This window comes from Vicugna pacos, chromosome 17 (genome assembly GCF_048564905.1).
Source record: "Vicugna pacos chromosome 17, VicPac4, whole genome shotgun sequence".
NCBI lineage: Eukaryota > Metazoa > Chordata > Mammalia > Artiodactyla > Camelidae > Vicugna > Vicugna pacos.
In genome coordinates, this window is record NC_133003.1 from 7,910,072 (window position 1) to 7,930,604 (window position 20,533).

Genomic DNA, 20,533 nt, shown 5'->3' on the forward strand with positions numbered 1-20,533 from the left:
TCAATGAGTTTTGACAAATGTATACACCTGTGTAGCCACCACCCCAAACAGGATGTGGAAGGTTTCCATTACCCCCAAAGGGTTCCTTTGTGTTCCTCTGCAGATAACCCCCTCACCCCACCTTTTAAGTTAAGGAACTTCTGGAGGGAAAAGCAACCCTGAGGACCTAGCATTTTACTGCTGCTGTGATGTTTGAGAATGCATGCAAAGTCTGGATTTGGATGCACCAATTTAATTGCAGCGTCTAGCAGAGATCTGCATCTCTGAGGCCATCAAACATAGACAGCAATGGTCAGCTAACACCCCCACTTGGGCTCCGGTGTATAGTTTCATTTTTCTCCCATTTTATTTTCTCCTCAGCAGTGTAAGCGCTGTCTTTGAGAACCTAGAAGTTCTCTCAAGGGTTAATCTCATGCCGGATTAAGCAGGAAGGTCTAGCCTTCTTCAGGGCCAGACTGAGTGTCTGTCTGGTGCCAAGTAGGTAAAGCAGAATCCTCCAGAAGCTATGTTCCAGCTGAGGCTCACCGCACTGTCTGGAAAACGGCCTTGCTCTCTGCTGATGATTCATCAGAAAAATGAGCGAGGTAATTGAATTGGGGATTTAAAAGAATCAAGGAAAAGACGCGCATTCGACTGCTGGCACTGTCGTAAGAAATTCTGCTAACGTGCAGCGTGGCCCAGGTGACACGCCATCTCAGGGGACTCTTGGGCAAGTGCTGGTGGCTGAGTTTTGGGCCCTGATCAGTTACAAGGGGGCACCCCTCGCTGCTGCCGTTTCATGGCGGGGCGCAAGGATGCTGAGTTGCAACATGGGTCTGTCTGTGGGTGCCTCCCCGGACATGTTGATCAGACCTGGGAGGGCATCTGGGGCCTGCAGGGGGAGACATGACAACCAGAGAAACGAGCTCAGAGGAATTTTCCGAGGAAGAGATCATTCTCCTTCCCTGCGTGGCAGTGATGGAAACTGACAAGACGTGTCCCCGCTTCATCGGAGAAGGGAACAGATTTTGCTTCCAACTTTGTGGATAAGTTGATTTGTAGAGATTGAATGAAAGAACCAGCTTTGGGCAAGCTGAAGGTCTAACTGACTCTCCTCTAGAGCACTGGTTCTCAAGTGGGGACAGTTTTGTCTTCCCTCTGCCCTCCTGGGACATCCAGGAATACCTGTGAGTGATTTTGGTTGTCCCCAGGGGGCAGAAGCCAAGGATGCAGCTGCCTGTCCCCCAGTGCTCCCACAGTCAACCATCCGGCCCCCATGTCAGCACCGCCCGGGTTGGAAACCTTGGCCTAGAGAATGTTCTAGATTTTCTGGTCTTGCCTTTGTATATACTTCGTGAGGGTAATACTTTGCAGGGAAGATTTAGACAGATAACATGTAAGCCTTTTCCTTGTTAGAGAGTCATCAGAACCCCCCCCCCCCCAGTCTGTGAATTCACCCTTTGGTCGGATCTAATTCTAAGAGACAGGTCTGAGGAGAAAGTTCTTTACACCAAGAATTCGAAGCATCGCCTTTGCTTTTTAGCAAAACTGACGCTCATTAAGACTCTTTCTGCTGCCTTGACGTGGGGACATAGGACTCCTGTTCCCTAAAAATAATTTTCTTTGACTGTAGCAAAGATTCTCTCTGTGCCCAAGTATGTATGCTTTGTGTTTCCAAATCAGTGAATTTAAATCCTGTGGCTGTTAACACTCTTATTAGATTTTGCTACAAGCATTTTCCTGCCTTGTACAATATTTATTAATCCAAGTTACGACTTTTCAAATCAAGAAAAACATTGTATCCCAAATAGTTTACATGTTCTCTTTTCAAAAACACACTCTCCAGCGAAGAACAGTTAGCCCTGTGAAGTATTGGTGTCCAACAAAGTAAGTTGTGTTGGAAGAAAGCTGCTTCAACTTGCCTGATGGCTCTAAAAACTGGTGAGAGTGTGTGTGTGTGTGTGTGTGTGTGTGTGTGTGTTCTAATAAAATTTTATTTGTGGGGAGGGGCAAGATAGGGGTAGGAGATTGAAAGGTACAAACTACTATGTGTGAAATAAATAAGCTACCAGGATAGATCACACAACACAGGGGATCGAGCAAATATTTTATAATAATTATAAGTGGAATATAACCTTTAAAAATTGTGAATCACTATGTTGTAAAAACTGTTAAAAGTACCAAAGGGAAAGGGGGTGGGAGGGGATAAATTGGGAGTTGGGGATGTGCAGATACTAACTACTATATGTAAAATAGATAAACAACAAATTTCTTCTGGGAACCATATTCAGTATCTTGCAGCAACCTATAATGTAAAAGAATATGAAAAGGAACATATGTATCTACATGCATGACGGGGACATGATGCTGGACACCAGAAACTGACACATTGTAACTGACTGTACTTCAATTAAAAAAAAAAAACTGTTAAAAGTGTAGGAGCTGTCCAGATCCCATTTTTAATTTTGGTAAGCCTGAGGTGGGAAATTCTTGGTTAACAAGGAAAATTCTGTTGCCTCCACCCCAAATCTTAAACAATGTACTCAATCAAATTTGTGATGATAACTTTATTACACCAAGAAATTAACTACCAGTCTGTGTGAGATGGCCAGGGGAGGGCTTCGCTCCAGTGAAAATGTTCTCAGCCCAACGTGGGAAGTTTGAGCATGATACTTCATTTCTGAGGTTGGCCAACGTTTTCTGCAAAGGGCCAGGTAGTAACTATTTTTGGCTTTGTGAGCCGTGCAGTCTCGGCCTCAGCCACTCAACTGTGCTGTTGCAGAGTTATACACAACCTGGAGATAAACGGGTGTGGTCGCGTCCCAGTAACATTTTGTTTCCCAAAGCAGGTGCTGGCTAGGCTCAGTCTGGCCCGCAGACCCACAGCGAGCCCACCCCAGGCAGCTTTATTTCAGGCAAATGCATCATTCCTGTTCTGTTCCTTGCAAAGACCAGGATTAAAATCAACTCCAGGACCATCTTCAAAGACTCCAGGTTGGGAATCACTGCAGGAGGCACTTAAGTGCTGGTCTCAGGCCATCAACAAGCAAAAAAGGGTACCCTATACACACAAGTTGATCTTTTTTTTTATTACTGAAGTACAGTCCATTACAGTGTGTCAATTTCTGGTGTCCAGAGTCATGTTTCAGTCATATGTATACATACATTTATTCCTTTTCCTCTTCTTTTTCACCATAAGTTACTACAAGATATTGAATATAGTCCCCTGTGCTATACAATATAAACTTGTTGTTTATCTATTTTACATATAGTAGTTAGTATCTGCAAATCTCAAATTCCCAATTTATCCCTTCCCAGCCCCTTTTCCCCCTGTTAACCTTAGGTTTACAAATTGTTTTTTATTAAAAAGTGAGGCAGTGTTCATGAAAATGATCTGAAAGTGTCTGTTAGGTTACTACAAAAATACCAGTCATTCTTTAATATTTGCTAGACTTCAGATTTGGTGAAGAATTAGGTGGGGACAAAAAAGAAATCAGCATTTCAAGACATAGTCTCCGATTCCCTGAATGAGATTCTGCTCCGTTGAATCAGCCACGTTTTCTTCAATTGTAACAGTCAGCACACGTGCACACACAGACGTACACACACACACACACACACACACACACACACACAGAAACCTTTGCATTGGCTTCCATGTGAGCAGGTGTCACACAAACAACTTCATGAGTAGAGCCTCTGCTGCCTTGTTAGAAGGAGCCTGTTGTGTCTGTGGAACCGATTTCACCATGAGACTCAGCTGAAGAAAGCTCATAGCACTTACAGGATGTCCGGCACGACCTCTTCCCCTATTTCCGGGAAGCATTAAGAATGAAAAATTTCACATATGAGTGATATCATATGGTATTTTTCTTCCTCTTTCTGGACTGCTATATATAAAATAGATAAAAAGTAAGTTTCTTCTGTAGAGTACAGGGAACTATATTCAGTAGCTTGTAACCTATAATGAAAAAGAATATGAAAATGAATATATGTATGTATATGCATGACTGGGATGTGATGCTGGACACCAGAAATTGGCACATTCTAACTGACTATACTTAAATAAAAAAAAAAAGAATCAGAGATTTCAAAGCTTTTCAGCCGCAGTAGAGCGAGCACTCTGTATCTCTCTGTGGAAGAGGCTAGTGAATTAGTTATCTTTGCTGTGTAGCAAATTACCCCCAAATGTAGCAGCTTTAACAAACAGAAGACATGTATTATTTCACACAATTTCCTTAGGCGGGGAATTCCAGCATCTTACGTGAATGGTTCTGGATCAGGGTCCCTCCTGAAGCTACAGCACATAGGTATCCCGTCCAGAACAAGCCCTCCAAGAGAGAGGAAGCTGGAAGGGCCAGTGTCCTTCTGACTTAGTCTGGGAAGTCACTCTTGGTCATGTGGACAGTGCCCAATTTTTTTTTTTAATTGAGGTCTAGTCAGTTACAATGTGTCAATTTCTGGTGTCCAGCATATTTCAGTCATCCATGAATATACATATATTCATTTTCATATTCTTTTTCATTATGAGGTACTATAAGTTATTGAATGTATTTCCCTGTGCTGTACAGCATAAACTTGTTTATCTATTTTGTAAATAGTAGTTAGTATCTGCAAATCTCGAACCCCCAGTTTATCCCTTCCCACTCGCCTCCCCCTGGCAACCACAAGTCTGTGTTCTGTGTCTGTGAGCTGGACAGAGCCCTGTTGGCTGCACAGGTCAGCCCTGTTCAGTGTGGTGGGGGACACGCAGGGGTGTGGACATCAAGAGGTGGGCTCCGCTAGGCAGTTACTTGGAAAGATTCTTCAATTAGAGATTCTTCAAAGGTCCTTTTTGAACCAGTGAAGCCATGCTAACTTAGGCTTTTCACACGGAAATGTAAAACTTCACCTGCATCTGATGGGTTCAGAATTTGTCTTTTTCTATGCCATTAATAACACCTGTCGGATCCACTAGCTGGACAGGGTAGTGGATGCTGGTGGTTCAGCTAAAAAGTTCTCCTAAAGGGATGTGATAACGTATCTAGATTTTCTTTTCGTCTCGTGTCTGGTTTTACTGACTCAAATTTTTCATGTAACTTTCTTCTAGGGACTCTTTATTAGTCATGAGAGTAGGTACTACTGATAAAAAAATAAAAAGGCTTAAAGATGTGTAATGTCTCAAACACAGTAAAACGTTCTCATTTGTATCACAGCCCAAGGTGCATGTTTGACCCCCGGTGATCATGCCGGGAGTCAGGGCACCAGACTCCTTCCCTCTGACGGCCTCCCATCCCTGAAGGTCAGGTGACCACGTGTGTCCAGTCTGAGGCAGGGAGGAGAGTGTGGGGATGGCAGTGTCCCTTATATTCCAGCAGAGAGGACTTGCCAGGCTCTGGCTGGTCCACGATGGCTGAGGGATGCAGCAGCTGAGTCCTGGCACGAGCATCTTCCCCAGAAGGAGTGGGGGAAGGGGCGGAGGGTGGACTTTCCTGGGCTTCCAGACTTCAGAATTTGGCTCCCTGGGAACAGTCCCATTTCATGAGAACTGAAATTAGGCATCTGCGACATTTTGTGATTCAAGCTAATATTACTTCACTCGATGCGTAAAATTTAAAATAACATGAACCCAATCGCGTCATAACAATTTCCACCAGCATTACACAATTTCCACCAGAATTACGTTGTTTCAAATTTCGTGGCTGAGTGCTTTGTAAACTGTTTATTACTGTTCATAAATGGGGGGCAGGGAAGGATAAACTTTGGACTGATAAACAGAAACGCCCACCACTCCTTTTCAGGATTATTCTAGAATATGGGAGGTCCTCGAGATACCAGCCCTTCCAAAGGAAGCAAACAGCCTTGTTTACCCAAAGTGTTCTTTGGCTTGTATTCATGTTCCTGCTCCAAGTAATCCTCTGACTTGCAATATGTGAACCACGCTTTTGTCCCCAGTGTTGACATGGGCACCATTTGGTTGGGGTACCTTGGAACCATGGTGGTTAGTCTTTGCTTTTGTAATTGTTAGCGTCACCAGCAATATCACTTAATGGGGCCAGGCGTGGACCTCAGTGTTTTGCTTACCTGTTATCTCATTTAATCATCCTCAGAAAACCTTATAAAGCGGGTGCATCACCCTTATGTGACCATGAAGCTAATTGAGCTTCAGAGACTAAGACAGAGTCAGTGGTGGAACTGAGATTTCAATATATTTATCTATGTGCTTAGAAAGCCCTGACCCTTTCCTCCACGATATTAGAAATATCAGTTATTTCAGCAATATAATGGGGATATTTGAATTTTTGGTCTTACATCTCTATGCTTAGTTAAATCACATTTCTTGACCCTTCAATCACAGTGTGGAGATGTTTTCCTGATCCTGTTAAAATCCTTCCTGACCCCAAACATGGCCAAGTCCCTTCTGAACAGAGGCACTTTCTCTCATGGGCTGCCTTTGCGTACACATACATGCTTTAGACAAATTTGTCCCACCCTTTGTGTGAACATGGGTCTCCTCGGAGAATGAGTTTGCAAGATTCGGGGCATTGGGGCCTAAGTAACCCTCTGGCTTTACAAGGGGGAATCCAATCTCCTGTAACAAAGGGCGGCAGGACTGATCATTCTTGCACAGGCAGTTTAGAAAGATCCATCTATTCCCAACTTTTGCAACGCTTTGTATTCTTTCCCACACAACCAACCAACTCCTTGGGACGCTGCTAACTGGATTCAGCTGATACGGATTTTTTCTCATTTGCTGGACTTGCAAACCCATGTTGTCCTCGATGGCGCTTTGCGTGGTCCAGCCGCACTGACTCCATCTTCCAAAATGGTGAAAGGAGCCAGCTTTCAAGTCAGACAGCTTCTGAGTTGGAATCCCGGCTCAGCAGCTCCGTAGCGGTGTGTGATGTTTGAGAAATTACGTAGGTTTTCGGTACACCAGTCTTCAGTTCTGCAAATAGAAGTGATGCCTGAAGATTAAATAAAGCAAACAAATAAAAGAAACTCGGTGTAGCATCAGGACGCTGGTAGGTTGCCAGTGGTTATTGCTGCGTTACTTTGCTCATAAAAATATCAGTTAGCCATGCAGCAAGCAGGAGACAGGGCGAAAAATCGCTGTAAAACCAGGGCTGGCTTTTCTCGCCTCGTAAGTCGGCAGATCGGGGGCTGCTAGGTCGTTTGGGAGGCTGTAACCTCTCTGGTGCTCTTGGCTTTGCCCTCACGTTGGCAAGACACCTCCTGCGGTCCCAGATGTCATGTTCATGTGTAAGGTGAGAGGAAGAGGGAGGTGTCAGCTGTAGTTTTTTTTTTTCCCTCTTACTACCAGGAAAACACAAAAATGATGCAGAGAGTCCCCAGCAGGTCTGCCCTGCTGTCTCCTGGGTCGGGCTGTCTGTCACCCGACCATTCCTGGCTGTGAGAGAGACCAGAGAAGTGACTGTTTAGCTTTCCCAGCTGCAGCAGAGGGCTTCGGCCAGGACCGTTTGGGGACTGGGGGTAACTGAGAATGGAGGTATAAACAGTATAAAAGAGGACTGTGTGGGATGTTGTAAAATCACGGTGGGAGAAAATGAGGCTTAATTATTAGAGAGGAAACAGTGTCTGAGAAAGATGAAAGATAATGCTTGGAACTAGATTTTAAAGAGCCTTGTGCATAGTAGAAAGCAGTTTGGACTTTATCTTGCAGGTGAGTGGCTCCTAGATGGCTTTGCACAGGAAACGGTAGTGGACTTGTGTCTTGAACTGGAGGGAAGAGGTATTGGATGCAGGTGAGGGATGGTAGGATGCTGCGGGACTGGGCTAAGACTGGGAGGAAATTAAGAAGTTCCCTGTTAGTTCCTAATGGTTCCGTGTTATCCACAGGGCTGCAGTGAACATCGTTTGTAGTTGGTATGCTTTGGTAGGTAAATGTCCACGTTAGGAGAATCTTTAGGATAAAAGCTTAGAAAGGATCCACTGGGTCTCCCCACGTCCTTGGAGAGTCGCCCGCCGTCCCCCAACACTCCCCGCATCTCAGAGGCCCCACCGTGCACTTGGACTTGTCCTCGTCTCTGCAATTCCTAGGCTGTCCCTCTTTGCTCTTCTCTGCATGAGATTTATTTTCATGATACAGAGGTTTCCGCAGGAGCCCCCAAAGTTTGTTTGGCGTATCGCTAAGGGAGAACCAGCAGCAGAGGTCAGCCAGAGCAGCGGCTCGTCCTGGGGGACACTCTGATACTGCGTTTGCAGGAAGGGACGCGCTTGTCACTGAAGCAGCATCCTCTGCTGGCCTCTGAAATCAAAAAGAGAAGAAACAGGTTACCTCGCTGGGGTGGGTGATTTCGATTCCCCACCTGAGATCATTTCCTGTTAGTGGCAGCTAGAAATGTGTTCTGGGGTGTGGCCAGGGAGTCTAATCTGGAGACCTTCAGCAATTTTAGACTTTCTTTTTTTTTTTAATTGAAGTATAGTCGGTTGCCATGTGTCAGTTACAATGTGTCAATATCTGGTGTCCACTATCATGTTTCAGTTATACATACACATACATGTATTCCCTTTCATGTTCTTTTTCATTGTAAGTTACTACAAGATAATGAATATATTTCCCTGTACTGCACAGAAAAAAACTTGTCTATTTTAGGTTTTAGTATCTGCAAGTCTCCAACCCCTTTTTGGTTGAGGTGGTTAAGTGACCTTGTGTTAGAAGGAGATATGCGTCTTGGTGACCCGGTTGGGCTGGTGCTAAGTGTATAAAGTCACTCTTGAACCTGGGAGACGGGCTGTGCCCAGGGTTTACTGTATTTTGTTCGGGGGAGTACCACTGAAGCCCAGTTTCTGTGTATGTTTGTATGAACCACTCTGTACAGTAGATTGAAATCTGAAGTTTCTTCTCTACTTCAGTTCCTTTGTCATGACCAGTGCTTCTGTGAGAGAAGAGGTCAGTGTTGTTTATTGTCACTACTTTTGTTTTTTCAGGGCTGGGAGCTGCTGCTCTCAATCCGAATTCCAGTTCTTTAAGAAAGATCAGACTTAGTCACGTGTCATCTGTCCATCCAGGCTGGCTCTGAACGACACCATTGTCAGCCTCCCGCAGAAATCATTTCGATTCTAATCTGTTTCTTCATGTCTGATAGCTTGGGTTTTCTTTAGAAATATTGCCCTGTTTCCTCTTTCTTTGGGGCTAAATGCTTGAAGGAGAACGTCTCGGCTGGCAGCTAAATATTCTTTTCCTTTGAATGAAAGATCACAAGAGATGCCTGAGGAGATTCAGACCTTGGGAAACTAAGATGAGCGTTTTAATTCAGTCTTCTGGGGCGATTTTACTTCTTTTGGGAGGGGGGTGGAGGTTATGAGCCTCTTCTTTCTTTCCTTTAAGTATTTTGTCAGTGAGATCTGGTGTAATTCTCTCCTACTGCAGTGATGACAAAATGTAATTAATACATGGAGAAGGTAGGAGTTTTGATTCAGAGCAATACAGCCATATCATGTTGGATTTTTTTCAGTCTGAACCTTTTATTCAGTTGTGGGAAAATATTTAAAAGATAACCAAGCCCTGCCTTTTCAGATTTCATGCGAAAAGTATGAAAAAATGTGAAGGCCTGGAACTGCTAACTGCCCCCAAAGGTCCCAGATTTTTTTGGACTCTGGATTTTGTCTTTTTCCAACATTGTTACGAGTTGTGGTCCTCTCCACTTGACAGTTAGCAGTGGGCATCAGAGGGCTGTGTATCCTCACTGGAAAAAAATGTACATATATACGTGTATGTGTATATATACACATTTATATATATACAAATATGTGTGTGTATATAATATGTTTTACTTTATATATATATATATATATATATATATATATATATATATATATATATATATAGGTTTCATCAGAAAGGGACCGTTGTGGAATCACTTGGAATCTGCGCAGAGATCCTCAATGAGGAGAGAAAGCTCAGGGGCTTGTGGTCCATCCTGACCATCTGGAACCAGCTCTGATGTCTTAAGCATCGTTTCCTTCACCCTGTTAGTAGAGGAACTGGTCTGAGAGTCAGGGATCCCAACTACTCACTTAGGGCCTGCTGCTAATTTGCTGGGTTTATTTGTATAAGCAAGATTTTCTCATATGTATAATCAGGACAATACACACTTCCAAATTAGACACATTCAAGTAAGCTCTTAGCATCAAGGATTATAAAATTCCCTTAAGTGCCCCGAAACGCTCCCAGCGTATTTGTGTCATGGTGGAAATGACAAAACAAGTCCAAATTTGTGAAGTGAGTCAGCAGTTTTAAAAAATGGCCTCATTTCCCGAGGAAAGCACATGATTGATTACTTGGTTGAGAACCCAGCAGACACACGAGGAGCGTGTGGGAAACATTAAGAGTAAAATTCAAAGACTTCGGGGAGGCTCTCCATCCGCTGTGAGTTGGCAGGTCGTGTGGGGACTGAGAAGTTGGGTGAAACGTGGAGCCTTCTCGAGAGGGCTGGTGTGTGTGGTTGTGCTTCTTTCCTCGTAAGGCTTCTTTCTTGTTCTTTGTTCATTTTTTACCTTTGATCCTGGACACATCTTACCCTTTCCAACTCTTCTGTACCACGTGGGCACCTGCTTTATTGTGTTGTCCTTAAAGATACCCACAAAACGTGTGATCTTGTGGTTCTCATTTGGTTTCTTTAAAAAAATTTAAAAAGTATATATTTTACATTTTCACTATGGCAGTAAGCATTTTAAACCATTTTTTGGTAATGGAGGTCCTGGGGATGGAACCTGGGACATTGTGTATGCTAAGCATGCTCTCACCACTGCGCTGTCCCCCTACCCTCCTTGGTCTCTTATTTAACCCCCAAGCTATGTCTTTTTTTAATTGAAGTACAGTCAATTCCAGCGTGTCAATTTCTGGTGTACAGCACAATGTTCCAGTCATGCATATACGTACGTATATTCGTTTTCATACTTTTTTTCATTAAGGTTATTACAAGACATTGAACATAGTTCCCTGTGCTATACAGAAGGAACTTTTTAAAAAATCTATTTTTTATATATAGTAGCTGACATTTGTAAATCTCAAACTCCCAAATTTATCCCTTCCCACCCCCTTTCCCCAAGTAACCATGAGATTGTTTACTATGTTTGCGAGTCTTTCTGTTTTTCTTCATAGTGTCTTTTTTTTTTAGATTCTGCATATAAGTTATATTTTTCTTTCTCTTTCTGGCTTACTTCACTTAGTATGATAATCTCTAGGTCCATCCATGTTGCTGCAAATAGCATTATTTTATTCTTTTTCATGGCTGAGTAGTATTCCATTGTATAAATATACCACAGCTTCGTTACCCAGTCATCTGTTGATGGACATTTAGGTTGTTCCATGTCTTGGCTATTGTAAACAGTGCTGCTGTGAACATTGGGTGCATGTGTCTTTACAAATTAGAGTTCCCTCCAGATACATGCCCAGAAGTAGGATTGCTGGTTAATAGGGTAAGTCTATTTTCAGTTTTTTGAGGAATCTCCATACTAGCTTCAGTAATGGCTGCACCAAACTACATTCCCACCAGCAGTGAAGGAGGGCTCCCTTTTCTCCACAGCCTCTCCAGCATTTGTCATTTGTGGATTTTTGAATGATGGCTATTCTGACTGGTGTGAGGTGATACTTCATTGTAGTTTTGATTACATTTCTCTGATAATTAGCAATATTGAGCATTTTTTCACGTGCCTATTGGCCCAGGATGTATTTTTAAGAGGCAAGTTATAGAGCAGTATTACTAACCTGATCACATTTGTTATTAATAGAAAAATCTTTTAAACTACATCTATATATTATACATATGATATGTGCTTATGTATGTCTGTGTGTGAATATACACACCACTCACACAAAAGGGGAAAGAGACAGAGACAGAAAGATCTGAAAGGATATATTCCAGTGCACTTCAAAGTGTTATCAGTGCTAATTATTGGGAATTAAGGTATTAGATTGGGAATGGAAAGTTTTTTTTTTAAATTATTGTTTGGTTTGGGCTATAATCTTTATTTTCTCTTTTGTATTCTTTAAATTTGTTACAACTAGCATGCGTCACTTCTGTTTTTTTAAAAAGAAAAAAATATTCCGATATCTCCTTTGGGATTGCTGGATCATATGGTAGGTCTCTTTTTCAATTGTTAAGGAACCTCCGTACTGCCCAAACCATGTCTTAACATCTACCTGTGTTCTGTGTACAGCTGTTTGCTTGTAACAGCTGCGTGACATTTCAGATGTGCGTCCACCATATTTTAGGGGTCTGTTTCCCTGGCAGTAGGCATCTGAGCTGCCCCGACTCCTGGCTACATGAAAAAGAAATGCTGTAAATCAAAAACAAGGTAACAGAGATGGAGAATGACTTTGGGCTTATTGGTAAAACTTGCTTACGGGCCTTTAGATGCTCTGAGTGTATTCAGATGCCGCTCTTGAAATTATAAAACAAGTCTAAATGTGATTGTTTCTCTGAAAAACTTTGCGTTTTCACCTAACAAATTCTAGTCCTGGCTCTGCTACTTTTTTTCACTCTGAAACATTCAAGGAAGGAGAAAAGAGCTTGTGGAGAAACAGAAGATTACACAGTGCCTTTGGACACGTGATGTACAACTAGAAACTGATTCTTGGTGAAATCAGCAAATTGTCATCCAGACATTATTTGGTGAAAACTTTTTGCCTGAATGAAGATGAATTCAGATTTTAACATGAAGGATTCTTTTTTTTTTTTTAAGTTTGCAGAGCTTTGGGATTCATTTTCTGGAGATAAATTAACTTGATCAAGGATTCTGACATTAGCTATAGAATCTGGATTCCCTAAAATTTGGGAGGTGTGGCTATGCAAATTATAGGGAATAAAATGTTCTCAAATACTAACATTTTACTTATGATGTACAATACTTTTTGGTCTGTGTATTGTATCAAGTACTTTTTTTTTAAAGAGAAAACTTGCATTTCATGCATTGTTGCTGCTTGATTTTAATTGACAGTAGCCATGAACTATGTCTGTTTTATGCAGAGATTGCACATTAAAAATAAAAGAAGTAGGAACAGGCAAAGGAAGTGTATTAGAAGCATTTTATATCAGGATGTGCAAGGCACATCATTAATATGCACACTGGTTTTATTTAAAAATAGTGTCATCAAAAAATATTTGGATTTTTTTTTTTTTTGTGCAACTTGCTTTTGTTGGTTGTAGATCTTGGGCATTTTCAAAGTCGTCACAGACAAGTTTGCCTCATTCTTTACCCGTCGATGGCTGTGCAGTCATTTGTTGAACCATTGCCCTGTTTACGCCTTCATCTCTTCATTTGCTTTTGGGTCGAGTGCTTTGGTAACCGTAATTACACCATGTATCTTTAATAGTCACGCTAGTGTTCCTGTAAACTAGATTGTCAACGTGAGATCACAGAGCCATGGCTGGTGGACATTTAATATGGTGACAGGGCCTGTCAGATCCCCTCCAAGAAGGTTGCTCCAGCCTCCTTTTCTCTAAGGGCAGAGTGCCTGTTTCTCATACATTTGCTGTCTCTCAACATTACCAGTCATTTTCATTTTTATCGATCCAACAGGATTTAACTGGTATCCAGAGGCTTCTGGCTGAAAATGGTAGTCTGATGATATGTGTCTAACTCTTCTCCCTTCCATTAAAATGACAGAAAAAATTTTTTAAAAAGAATTAAATTATAATGAGAACAAGTAAAGGTACTGTTGGTGGCCAGGACTTTTGCAGAAGATGTGGAAGGTAACGAACAGATGGCATTGCACTGATGGAGAGAGCTCACGTAGAAACCCCAGTCCAGAGCTCGCAGCCTGGAGTCAACACAGGGGCCAGGGCAGGCCACCCAGCAACCACCAGGTTGTTCACTGTATAGACAGGGTTTCTTCTTCTTTTTTTTTAATTGAAGTATAGTCAGTTACAATGTGTCAATTTCTGGTGTGCACAATGTCCCAATCTCGCATGTACATACATATTTTCATTGTCATAGTTTTAGACGGGGCTTCTAACAGCCCAGCCCTGGAGCATCAGAGCAGCTTTGCCTTTGAGCTAAGGCAAAAGGACTTTCTTAAAGAAAGTGATTGATCTTGGGACAGATCCCAGTGAGACTCTGGGAGTCTCTGAGTGAGGTGGGAGGTGTGTGTAGGGCATCCTGATCTCCATGGTAAACACGATAAGGAAAACAAAGAGAAGGCAGGTGCCCGGGAAGGAAGTGTAACAGGTGATTCTGTCCCTGTGGTAGGACACATGCCTGCGGACACCCTCCCTCCTCCCCGGTCCGCCTGGAGCTTGCTCTCAGCCTTTTTCTCAAGGCACTGATGCCTGGGTAACAAACTCACACAGCCTTAAAGTAAAGCCACGCTGCCTCTCCTAAACCAAACATCCAGAATAGGAATGGACAAACGAGGTTTAGCAGATGCTTGACGAAAACCAGGAGAAAAAGCAGAAAGGGACCAAGATGAACAGAACTCATCTAAATTAAATAGAAATCATTCAAATAATGGAAAAAAAGTTCAAATGAGTGTTCCCAGAGTGAAATAGAGTTTTCCTCCATAAAACAGGCAGGTGTTTCTGAAAATCAAAAAGATAGATGGCTGATACTAAAAAAAAAAAAAAAAGTCGTGGTCACTATGGGAGTCTGTTTCTGTTTTGTAAAGTTCCTTTGTGTCTTCTTTTTCCTTTTCTTTTGGATTCCACATACAAGTGCTATCATGTGGTATTTTTCTTTCTCTCTCTGGCTTACTTGCTGAGGGGAAAGCAGGTGGGAAGGGATAAATTGGGAGTCTGAGATTTGCAAATACTAGCTACTATATATAAGATAGATAAACAACGAGTTTACACTGTATAGCACAAGGAACTATATTCAATAGCTTGTAGTAACCTGTAGTGAAAAAGAATATGAAAAGGAATCTATGTATGTATGTATGACTGAAATATGATGCTGCACACCAGAAACTGACACATTGTAACTGACTATATGTCAATTAAGGAAAAAAGTCATGCTTAGGTAATGGAGCTGAACCCATGCTGGTGCTTGGGACTAGAGCCCAGGAACCTCCCACTCTGACCAGTAAAGAAGACAGAGTTGGAAAATTGGGAACCAGAGCTAAGACAGGAGGTAGAGGGCTAGGCATCCAACACGATGCCAATGGGAGTTCCAGAAAGAATAAAAAGAAGCGAGGGCATAGCTGACAAATAATAGATGAAAATTTTCTTTAGCAGGAGAAATACAGATCTTTTGATGGAAAGGTTCCAGTAGGTGCCAAATAGAATGAAGGGGAAAAAAACCGTGCCAGCCCGGTGGACTGCTGTTGTCTGTTCAGCTCCTTTCCTTTAGGTAACAGGGAGCTCCTCTCCCGTATACCGAGCTGGCCCATTGCTGCTTCTTAGGGGAGCCACAGGTGCGAGATACCTGTATCTCCCCTTTCCAAGGTCTCCAGTGCGTGCAGATCCAGTGACCCTGAACCAAAAGGGGCCGTTTTTAAGGCCATCGTCAACCTGAGAAAATCCAACACACAGAGAAGACCAGCTCTGAGAAGAGGGAAGAGAAAGACCGAAGTTCATAACATCGTTTAAAGCATCCCCGTGGCCGTAGCTGATTTTGCACCGTTCCTCGGACTTCCTGTGTGTTGCTCTCACCAAAGTCATGATAACAGAGTTAATGTATCCTAAGGGAATTCCCGTACTCCGAGGATAAAGGAAAGATCCTAAAAGCTTCTAGAAGTAAATCTTTACCCACGTGGCAGAACTAGCGCGCTCTCCGGATTGGACGGTGGAGGGCAAGGGGGCGGGGTCTTTGTGACGCGGGGAGGGCGGGGCGAGGTGTTTGGAGCTAGAATTCTGTTCTCAGCCACCTTACCAATCAAGTCTGATGACAAAATAAAGATATTTTTGGATGCATAAAAATGTAGGAAGTTTATATAATAGGATGTATTTCTGCAGCATGAGCAAGGGTGAGTTAAGAAGCTAGAAAGAAGGTACGTGTCAGTAGGCGTGGGTGCCTGAGGCACCTCCACTTGGAAGGGGTGTATGTTACCCAGTCCTCATGTGTCACTCTTGTTGGTTCTAAAGCGAATGATACCTACACGTTTGGTTTTCTGTTCTTAGAATCAACCCAAATGGACAAAGCCCAGAAGACTAACTTAATAATCTAAAGGAAAAGGTATTTGCTTTGCAATGCAGTCATTGCAGCCAGGGACACAGGGATGTGCTTTAAATAATTATGAAATAGATGTCACTCCTCTGAGTAAAACCTGGTGGAGATGGCGTTTGATTAGAGCAACAAGAATGGGTCCACGTTACAAATAAGGCGAATGCAAGATTGGGGCACAGCAGTTGGAAACTTGGTTGTGTAGGACCTAAGACATCATCCTTGGAAGAGAGTCCTCGGCAAGTCGCCTGGTGGGGACCATGTTTGCCTCCTAGAACATCCAGACCATGAGAGCATCCTTGCTTCCTCCCTCCTGGACCCTTCACTGCCCAGAACCGAATATGTCGTCTTGTTGTTGCGGTGGTTTTGATTAGAAGGCGCATAATGTAGTCACTTTTCTGGGAAGGATTACATGTGATAAAATGATGCCTTTTGAATGGCCGGGGCTTGTGTCTTCAGTATTTAAAGAGAGGAAGGGAGGGAGAAAGAGGAAACGTTCCACTTTTGTTTTCCCCATTTGACATCGGGGTGAAGGGGCTCATTTCTGAGAAGTGAGTCTAACACACAAAGTGCATCAGCCACAGCAGAGAAGAGAAACAAAAGGTGCTAATTGGTGATTAAAGGAGAGACGGTCAATATTTTCTGGCTCTGCAGCAAAAGCTTACATTCTCAAGAATCAACATTTCTCACGAGGTCCAGGGCAGAAAGAAAACGGGATGGTAAAGATGTTTTAATCATCTAGAATATAGCTGGGGAGAAATAGACGTGGTTTTCAGCCTTGAGGTGTGCCGGCCTGACTCGACTGGCTCAAAAATGAAAAAAATGCAGCCTCAGTGCCGGGTTGTTCTTTCTGCACCGCAGCAAATAACTTTCTCTAAATCATGCTTTTCTCCTCTGCAGCTAACATACAGCTGGTTTTGGTTTCTCTAACTTCAGATTACACGAGGTAGAGGAAATATGACGTCTCCAGGAGGTGAGGTGGACTTCATTGCAGGCTGGGGTGGGGTGAGGAGAAGGAGTGGGGTCATCCTCACATGTGGAGCTGGAGATATCAGAGCCGGGGTGCCCAGAGCAGGTGCTCGGTGTCCCCGAGTGCCTCCAGGGATGGTCTCGTGAAACCCACATGGGTGATGGTGGCATGGTGGGTTAGTGTTGCATCAGATGAAGCAGTGGAGAATGTTTTAGAAATCGAAGTATTAAAAAAATAGAATGAACCAAAAACTTAACTTCTAGAAAGGAGTTCATGAAAAAGAAAAGGATGCTCCATGGAAGGATACGGGAAGGAAAATGGGAAGACGGGGCAGCCTTGTGTGGATGTGGACATCACTGGGGCCGGGGTGGTGAGGGGGCATCTGAGAGAAGACCTCCCCCCAGTGAACAAACAGATCAACAGGCATATTTGATTTCACACACAAGACTTGACGTCTGTTGAGATAAGGGGGCCATCCCCAAATACTGGCTGATGTTGAGATGGTTTTTACTCTCTGCAGGGCACTGTGCTAAGCACTTCAGATGTGTCTTCTCATCTAATTCCCACGACAGTCTTATGAATTAGGGGACCCTGTACGGATGAGGCTTTGCGAGGTGCAGCGACTTGCCTGTGATCTCACCGGCAAGAAGCAGACTTGTGTTTTCACCAGCTCAGGCGACCAGAGTGACCCCACAGCATGGGTAGCTTCGACAGCAGGTGTTTGTGTCTCCCAGTTCTGGAGCAAGGACGTCCAAGATCGAGGTGCCGGCACGTTGGGTCCTGGTGGGGGCTCGCTTCCTGACTTGTCGACAGCCGCCTTCCTGCTGTTCCTCACTGCCTTCTTCAGCACGAAGGGAGAACTCTGCCTTCCTCTTCTTTAGAAGGACACCAACCCCGTCATGGGGGCCCCACCCTCATGATCGCATCTAAGCCTAATTACCTCCCAAAGGCGCCACCTCCAGGCATCACCACATCGCGGGTGGGTAGGACTTCAACACACAGTCTCTAGGGGAACACAAGCCAAGGCTTTGGACTTTGAACCCAGACCTTCTTAGCTTGGAGCCGAGCTCTGAGCCACTCTGTTACTGTTACAGTGTTATTGCTGCTGCTGTTAGAATATTGTCAGTAATACTTTCCCTCCACAAGCAGGAATTTTACCAATGCAAGAAGTAAGAGAACCTGAAGGGCCTGCATTCCGTTTTTACTCCAGCAAAATAAACTAGTAATGTGCAAGTAAAATTAAAACAATACCTGAAATGTCTGAGAACTTACTGCATCTGGGTAATGTGCTTTACATGCATTATCTCATTTAATTATGTTTTCAGCCCTGGGTAGTCTTAAGCAGATGAGTGAGCAGGGGCATCAGTGTCAGGCAGCTTAGCTCCAGTCCCAGCTCGGCCATTTACTAGCTGGGTGTCCTTGGAAAGCCTTTTAATTTCACCGAACCTCAAGTTCCCCATCTCTAAACTGGCAATAAGAAAACCAGCTTCATTAAGAAGTGGAGAGGTGGGAATGGCTAATCAGAATAATATCTGGAACAGAGTAATTGCTCAAATGCTAGCTTTTTAAAATTTTTCCAGTCTACAGGTGAGAAAAGTGAAATTCAGCAAAGTCAGATAATTTGCCAAGGGTGAGAGTTCTTCTGTAGCGAAGCTGGGATTCCAGTCTCCGTATGTTTCAAGCTTCAGTCTTTTCTCTTCGACTGTAATGCCATCCAAGGGATTGGCCTCGCAGATCCGTTTTCCAAAGATCATTCAGGATGCTGTCCCCTCTAATTTAAACTCCAGCCCAGACTGCCTTTGAACAGGTTGCCCGATATGCCTGAACATGTCAAGGTGAAGGCAGTGAATAAATTAGGAAATCAACGCCGTGGCAGGTAACCCAATTTTTAAAGATCGAATTTAAAAGCACTTTGTCTTCAAAGGAAATCTGGATTAAGTGGAACTGCCCTGTTTGGCTCAAACATGGCCCATTTATCTGAAGAAGCATTTAGAATATTTTATTTCTAATGGTGGCTTGTTCGTAAATGCGTTCCTTTAAAGAAGGGAGCAGGGCTTTTAGTTTATCTGACTTTGAAGTTAAAAAAAAAAAGATCCTATAATCCATGTCAAAGTGCAGAATAGCATGAAGAAGTAGGAACAGAGCGTGTCTTGACTTGTTATGTTTGGGGCATCTCTTTGTAAGGTAGGATTAAAAAGTGGTGTAATGAGCTCTTTATAGGTTCATGTGACCCTAGGCTTTTATTTTCTGCAATTTAAGAAAAAATGTTTTGGGAAACCATGGGCTATCAGAGACCATGAGTTGTGTAATTGTGCGCAGTTGGCTAAAAGGAAAAGGATCTGCCTTGTCCGGTGGCGGGGTTCAGAGTTTCCTGCCGCAAACCTGCTGGCCATCTCATCATGGGATGGCATTAATTTTGTGAATCTGTCGCCTCCTGGGCCCCATCCCAACAGGCTCGGTGTGCTCACCTGTTCATACACTGCTAGTGGTTTCATCTCTGAGGTGTGGACTTACAAACACCCAACTCCGGGCACTGATGTATAAAACCAGAAAGTCAATCGATGAACGTACAGAGCCCCGCTTGCCAAAGGAGTAGACGCGTGTCACCAGCCCACCCCTTAGGTCCCTGGAGGCCCAGACAGCAGACTGTAGGCAGTGGGTTTCCCAGTGAAGCTGTCACCAGCCCAGATGAATGAGTTACATGATTTAAATATTCAGTGGCCTGAGGCCAAGACAGTTGGTTACATGAATTGCACAGAAGAGTGGGCCCGCCACCAGGACAAGATCCCTTAAATGGTGCTTGGGTGGGGGCTGCCTGCTGGGATTGCTCCCCGTGACCTCGGCAGGTTACCCGTCTCACTGTGTTTCAGGTTTCCTGTAAGTGAAAATGGGTGGGGAGATGGCTCAGCAAAGTCCTTGGCCGGTGAGAAGCCATCATCGTCTGTACCGTCCACTCCTCGGTCGCCCAGTGGGCTGCCTTCTTCACAGAGAAGTCGTTCTGTATCTTTAAGGTGACTTTACACATCTCTGACTTTAAAAGTTTAACTCCCAGAGGAAAACATTGTCCTCGACTTCTAAGTTCTTGTAGGTTCCAAGTATAGAAAACAATGATAATGGTTTTTTTTTTCTTTTTTAAAGGATGTCCATGGAGCCAAGGTAAACATCATTTTGGCTCTTTTGGTACCAATAAAACATGTAGCAATTGCCAGATGTCTGTAGAAAGGGCCCCGGTCTATGTAAACCATCTACTTAATGTTCAGAACAGTCAGGTATGCTCTGATGTTGTGGGTTCTTTCTTTTCCTTAAAGATTCAAAGAAAAATTGGGGAGGGGTGTTGGTAATTAGGTTTTTATTTGTTATGTTTAATGGAGGTGCTGGGGATTGAACCCAGGACCTTGCGCATGCTAAGCATGCGCTCTGCCGCTGAGCTATACCCTCCCCCCTTTCCCTAAATATTTGTATCCAGATAACAGTCATCAC

The 20,533-nt window shown here is 43.5% G+C and overlaps 1 long non-coding RNA gene across 1 annotated transcript; it reads left to right on the forward strand.

Moving 5' to 3' along the window:
- Positions 1–16,017: 16,017 nt before the first annotated feature.
- Positions 16,018–18,320, forward strand: LOC140686549 (uncharacterized). Its single transcript, XR_012060374.1, has 2 exons — positions 16,018–16,095; positions 17,574–18,320. It is a non-coding gene; the product is annotated as an uncharacterized lncRNA (long non-coding RNA).
- Positions 18,321–20,533: the final 2,213 nt, after the last annotated feature.